The following is a 7,428-nucleotide window of genomic DNA, read 5'->3' on the forward strand; positions in this document are numbered from 1 at the left end:
ATTAATACTTCATCATGACTGAGATCAATATGAAATGGCAGCCAGTCTGAGAAGTGGAATTTGTGTGGCATTCCTTGGGGAATTCTCTGTATTTGCTGTTTTGGCAGCTTCCACCACAGAAGGAACTTTCAGTTACTAAGAAAAACATGGGGAAAAAATGACCATTAGGCCCATAAAATGGATTCAAATATAGCCCTTGTATAAGATCTCTATGAATTTTAATTTAATGGGGAATGTCTGTAATGTTCTATTAAATATTTCTGGACAAGAAAAGTCAGAGGGGCAGGCAAAATTTATTGAAGAATCTATTCCTTCTTTATTTTAAGTTCCATAAGATGAACTGTTTTCCTTGTAAGTTTTTGGAAAATTAATTCTGCCATCAAAAAGTGCTGCATTTACAGGGAGAAAGATTTACCAAGCACAAGAAAATGAATGAACCTGTGCTCATATGAAGCATCTAACTTTATTCCTTTAACAGTGAAAAGCATTTTCATGGCATGGTATTTTCAGTGCATCTGGCATTTATGAAAGGAGGGAGATCCCAGAGCTTCCCACATACCTTCTTAAAGCAACTATCAAAAAAGAGCAAAGATAACTGTTTGTCTTCAGACTTTCTTACTGGATCACAACTTAGTGTGTTTGTTGTTTTTTCTGTCTTGGATTTACTGTAAAGTACAATGGCCATGCAGTCTTCCTAATCAGGCCTTACAGGTTTCAAGAGGGATTCTTTTCCCCTTTTTCACAGCAAGTCCTGTAAGGGAAAGTCAGATGTAAGAAACTTTCCAAAAATATAGTGAATGGGAAAGAGTAAGATGAGCGAGTGTTCCCTGTTCTCAGGTGGTGCTCTGATGCTTTGCAGCCCATCCAGGATACAGGAAGGGAAGGTGTCCAGTTCTTTCTGAAAACTCTTTTGAACATCACAGCTGCCTATTTGCTATAACCAGGAGAAATCAAGTCATCCCCTATTAATGTCAAGGCAGGGAGCATTAGGGTTTTTTTCTCTGCAAACCTCGCTAAAACTTCTTTTTTTTCTTAAAGGCTCAGGAAATGCCCTGAAGCACTTCTGTGACAGGAACAGATTTATTAAGAGAAGCTAAGATAGTTGCACTTCTTTTAACACTGTGATTTGTGGCACACAAATATCCATATGAGTCATGTGCCTCTGTGTCATTCCACACAACTGTATGAAATAGAGTAAATCACTGAGTGCTGTGAAATATAGCCATCTTTGAGGCAATAGGTTGTCCCAGATTTGGCAATGGTAGGACTATCTTCTATCTTCAAATTTTCTTTATTAGAAATGCCTTCATGAAACTACCTGTTTTCAGTTCATTGCAAAACTGCAAGGTTTCTGAGCACAGTAAATGTCCATGCTACTTTTTCCTTACTCAGGATAGCTCAGGTGAGATTTCATTAAAATTCACTGAAGTGATTGATTTTCCTAAAATGCAGTAACATTATTTCTGCCCCTGCAATTTTTGCAAAGTCAGGCAACTATTGTCAGAACTGTGGAAACTTCTCTCTTCTCAAAGAAGTCCATGTCAGTTAGTCTATTTCTTTCTGTTCATATGTCTTTTAAAAATTAATGCTCTTTTATTCCAAAGTGCATTTCAAAGCACTTGGCTTGTTATTGTACAATTAGTGATTTTGTATTAGTACTTACAGGCCCAGAGCCAAATAAAAAGGAGAGAGAATGAAATGCATATGCTTTCTGTGATATCATCATAGGTAAGCAAAGAGGGAAAACAAAAGCACCAATATGAAGCTGCCAGTACAAATTATTGGGTGGGTTGTGAAGTACAAAATGAACAAAGAATGAGAAAAAGCATTCAGTGTTCCAACAGCTGCACTTCATAGGTGTCTTTAGGACAGCTGTCCCTAAAGTTCTGGCATGTTCAGCTTCTAGGCGTTATTCAGTGCTAGCCAAGTTCTAAGGCTTTGTCAACCTTTAATCTTGAACTCAGTATTGAATATTCTTTTACCCTAAATGAAACCTAAACCCTCCTGGTGCTAGAATATTATTTAACCAAAAAACCTTCAAGCACCAAGATAAAATTTCATTTTCCAATAATGGGGACTTAAGATTTAATAAATGTGAAAGCTAACACAGCCATTTTTTCTCTCCGTGGAAACATTAACAGGGACTTTTTTCTCTTCCTTGCTATCCATTTTCTCAATACCTGTTGGAGATGAGTACCTTTCAGCCTTCCACCCTTCTGTAAAATATAGTTGAAATTAAGTCATGTGTTCAACAACTAGTAGAAATGCAGACAAACACATGCATATGAAGAGAAATTATGAGCTGCTTTCCTTAGAAAGCAAGACATAAAAATAGCATCAAATGAGATTTGGGTTTTGGTATGGAAAACACTGCCACAATTCCTGATAATAGGAAAATTTTGTTTATTTTAAATGAACATTTGTGCAAAAGCTATTTAAATATAATGTGTGATACTGTTGGATGGGATAAATCACAGCATAGATATTGCAAGAGTGATCTTGTATCAGAAGTTCTCAAACATTTCCACTTGAGGAAATAGATTTTCTCATGGATAATTCATCTTGCTCTTGATTATAAAATACCTCATGTGTACCTAAAGTAATTTGCTTGCATAGGATCCAAGTGCATGCAGGAAACAATTAATACTATTTTACATTGTCTGTTAGTTAAAGCAGGGAGAAATTAGGACGGGTCATTAAAGTGTGATCTCTTTGAAACAATTTCAAGATACAGAGGAACAGACATGGAGATGCAAAACCATAAAAGGCAGTAAAAACCTGTAAGACACAGAGTAAAATGGAAGAGGTGAATGAATATAACATGTACAAATTATGGACAGGACACATCTTGTACTGAGTGAAGGGTCTATTTATTAATAAACAGAGATTTGTATGTATAAAACAATAATTTCCCGTCCTCATCCTGAGTCAAATAAGTAACGTTTAAGCAGGGTTTTAATTGGGCCTTTTGTAGACAGAAATGCCATTTGAGAAATTCAGATTTTGAGTAACTCTTAGGAGCTGGAATTTTCCAGTACTGCAATTTTGCTTCAAGGGGTCTTAGCTTTCATTGAGTGGTTCCTGGATAAGAGTGAAGTAAAGCATAGCCTTGGCAAGAAAATGGGATAACGTAAGACATAAAGACAATGGTGCAGGAGTCCATGGCAGAAAATCAAAGGCAAGACTTGTTACACTCATCAGATTGAAAGCAGTGAGGAAAAAAGCAGTAGCAGCAGGACGTATCTGTGAAAACAGACTCATTGGTTTTGTACCCTGTTATACCCCGTAAGTCATACTGGCACTTTTATATCAAAGTTTCTGTCTTGACAACTCATTTACCTACAGTGACATCAAAAAAAGAATATTGGCAAATTCCTTATTTCTTGCCCATATCTGACATTAACTAATTAATTAACTAATAAAATATCACTAATTGCAGAGACAGTGGTACAAGCCAAGGTTCAGGAATATTTATTTTGATAACAGATAGCACTGCAAATCACTGCTGAGCACTGAGAATGGAGTGTAATCTGATGTGTTTTGCAGACAGAAATGCTTGCCTGACAGAGCATCACATTAATGAGGCAAACTATGACTTCTGCACAGTGGAAAGATCAAGAATAAATATCAGGGTGTAACCCTACAGAGGAAAATCCTCTAAAGACTTGTTGAAAGATGTGGTATCAAATGAATTGCTTACTTCTTAGACACTGCTTTGATATTTATTGGTTCAAATTGCTCCACTGACTCACTCTTGCATAAGCTTTCATGCCCCATTTTAATCTTGACATTTTGGGAAGCCAGTCTGAAGCAGCGTAATGACTAGGTTTACAACGGATCAAAATGAAAAAGAAGCTGGGCTGTAATAATTATAGCCTGTGCAAAAAATACATTGAGAAAACAGAGTGCGAAATGACCATATAGTAATGAATGGAGCAGTAATGCCAAGATACTTAGAAAACAGAGCCCTCACTTTGGGAAATCAGGCAGTCCTGTAGTTGGATTTCATGGTACACATGGTACACAGTTTTTCAGTGTGTGTTTGTATGGGGGTGCTGTCTTCTCTACACAGTCTCCTGAAGTCACATAGCTGAGATATTGTGCTGAGGGGCAGCATCTGGGACATACACTTCTCTGTTCATTTTGTTCTCTGAGTTCAGGGGACCCGGGAAAACAAGGGAAGAGGGGAGGCATAAAACAGGCTGAAACCAACCTTACCCTTCCAAAACCAGCACTAGAACTTCCACATCTCTCTTTCTCATTGGTACAACATGTAAAATGAGGTTTATTATTCAATACTAAGCATAATGAGTGATAACATGAGCAGCTGGTGAACGTCACCCAGTACACTCTGTTCAACAGCAGTGCTGGAGTATGGGATAAAGGTAACTGTAAGATACTTAGGGGAAAACCCTGTCTTACCACAGCCTGGGAAGGCCACGTTTCGGGGTAAAACAGGGCAGAGTGAGACCATCTCTACTGTCATGTTTCCAGTTGACCTATAAGTGTATCTTGGCCTATCTCCACTCCCTGACAGATGACTAATGGTGACAGTTGGATGCCCGCTAGAACAAAGTACATCCAGCGTTGTTAAGACTCCAGGGCCAATAGCATTCCTGTAGTAAACAATTTTAATAAGGGAAAATACCAACATAATTCAAATATTAGTAAACAGATTATTCAAAGCAGACACTGAAGCCCACAAGGACAGTGATTCATTGCCTCAGGAATTCATGCCAATTTTAATTTTCACCTGAACAGTACCTGTAGCTGGTGGATTCACTGGAACAGTCTGCAGCTCCCTCTCTGACACTTCTTGGTCTCATTGTCTGGACATGCATTTCAGAGTTGAAACAGTGAGAATGAAATCAGAAATAGCTGTAGTTAACCCACTCGTTCAGAGAAAGATATGTGCCCTTGCGTTCAGAACAAATGTGCCTTCTTGGAACTCTTAGTGCACCTTGTTTTCCAGAGTGTTCATGAGATATCAACTTTCTTTAAGCACATCACAAACATAGACTATGAGCCTTTGAGGGCTGAGATTTGTCTGTGTTTCCTGATATATATGAATTATCCAATATTGTCCAACATATGAGTGTTCAGAGTTCTCACAAAAGCCTGGGGAGCCTGAGGCACTGGAAGGAGAAGCAGGAAGGCCTGTGTAGAAAATCCAGAATACATGCACAAACCTATTCTAATAAACTGGGCTTTGGACAACATTTCATTGTAGATATGCAATTTATAAATGCAACACAACCTGGATTAATAATTGTTGGGGTTTTTTTCAGAGAGTGACATTTGAAGTCGGTTTTCCTTACATATTATTGTTATATGCAGTTCTAGGAGATAGTGTTGAAAGCTAGGGTAAAAGAATGTGACCTGATTTGTCCTACACATCTTAGTCTAGATAAAATTTTCATCTTCCGCATGAAATAGGCAAAATCATGCTCTTAGTCTTGCCAATGAAACCTGGGAAGCAATCCACTGATGCCAGGTCTGGTCTGCACAAACACAGAGACACCCTGGAGCAGAATAAATCCAGTATAGTCAGGTTGTCTATCGTTTCTTGTTATTTTGGAGTGTAAAATCTGTCAACTCTTAAAAATATGAGCTAGAAAAACAATGACCTTTTAAAACTTACTTTTCAGTTTAAAGTTGGTCTAAAATGCCTTTCTTGAAATCAGTTACGTAGTGACCGACTTCCAAGACAAATAGCTTATGTACACGTTGTATCAGGGAAGCAAATATTTCAGTATTCACCTTTGGAGTATTAATCTCAGAGAATGGAGAGGAATTTGGAGTAGTCATCTGTCCCTAGATATCCACAGCAAAGCAAAACCCAGCAAGATGTGGAAATAAATAGAGGTTTTAATGGTGCTTCTGTTCCATTCCACCTTTTAACAGAAATAGAGCACCATGTTCTCCCAACTGCTGTTAGATAGGAATAATTACTTTAAACTTGTGTGGGCAGGATAGTAAGGCACAAAAATACTGACCCACACTGAATCTGGTTTTCTTTTTGTTTTGGTATACATAATTTTACATCAAGACCAAATGTATTTATGAACTTGGGTCAAACTGGCATAAAAGCAGAAAAATGCTAGAAGTATCAGGACTGGATCTTGACAGTTCATAAAGCAAAGTGTGGAGATATGATTCACCAAGCACAGAGCCATAAATGGCCCGTGATTATTGATTCCTCCTTGAATTGTAATGAATCCTCCCTGGAAGTTCATTGAGCATTAAATATCATTGATCTAATAGATTTAATATCTTGCTCTAGATCTAGTCTCAGCTTAATTTCTTTTCTCCCAGATACTCCCACCTCCCTGAAAACATGTGATTAAACTGTTCTGATTTCTTTTTCAGATGAAGAACTCTGTCTCCACAGAAGACAAAAGAAGGTTCTGTCGCAAGACAAATTGAATCAAATTCTCCAGGAGTTTTTTGGTTCAATTAAGCTGTGGGATAGTCCATATCATAGGTGCAAATCTCTCTGTGCATTATAGGACCACAGACAGGGATGTGGCAAAAGGTAAAACCAGGAATTATGTCTTTAAAGGCTCGTTGGAGACACTTGTAATCTCATTTTATTGGTGGTACCCTCCCCAACATAATGAACTTTGATGAAATAATGAAGTAGCTGTGGCGCCTGTGAAACTGAGCAGGCAGCTTTGCCAGTTAAAGACCTCCCATGAACACAATCACCCGGGCAACAACTCTAGACTGCAGTGAAGTCAGAAACTCTGGCACGTCACCTCTTCCCGTCTCTTAACTGCTTGCAATTCTGCTTTTCAAGCCTTGGAGAAAAAAAAAAATAAAGATTGTCCACTTAGGTCTGTGGTTGAGGGATATAGCTTAAAAAAAATAAATTTTGTGAGAATCCACTGCGTTGTTTAAAATGGCTCCAAGTTCAGCAGCCAGCAAAGTTACAGAAACCATAAGGCTGGCTCTGCCACTGAACAAGTTCACATGTCTAAGGAAATGAATACATGGAAGACTTTAAATAGCAATATTTTTAATTCAGCAAGGTTTCCACCCCCTGCCAGACTTGGACTGCAACAGATGGTAACAGGAATCTGTAAATTCATCATTGTTGTTTTTAAGAAGTTGGATCTGTGAGGCACAAACATTTAATAATGGATATAATTAAATTCTTTGCTTGCTAGTTTTACTCCAGAGCCAATTGGCACCACAATGTAATTTCATTTGCATAAAATATATAGTAATTCTGATTCAGAGAACTGTGATTTTACAGAGCTGGAACTACAGGTGAAATAAAGATAAAAGAAATCAGAGTTAGGAACACCCCTCTCATAACCTGTGTCAGGTTTGGAGTTTAGGTATTCAAACTCTAATCTTTATAATCAAATTCAGGTCCAAATCAGCTAAAAGCACAAGCATTTTCACTCTGACTAATGACTTTGG

Source organism: Phalacrocorax aristotelis, chromosome 8, assembly GCF_949628215.1.
Source record: "Phalacrocorax aristotelis chromosome 8, bGulAri2.1, whole genome shotgun sequence".
Taxonomy (NCBI): domain Eukaryota; kingdom Metazoa; phylum Chordata; class Aves; order Suliformes; family Phalacrocoracidae; genus Phalacrocorax; species Phalacrocorax aristotelis.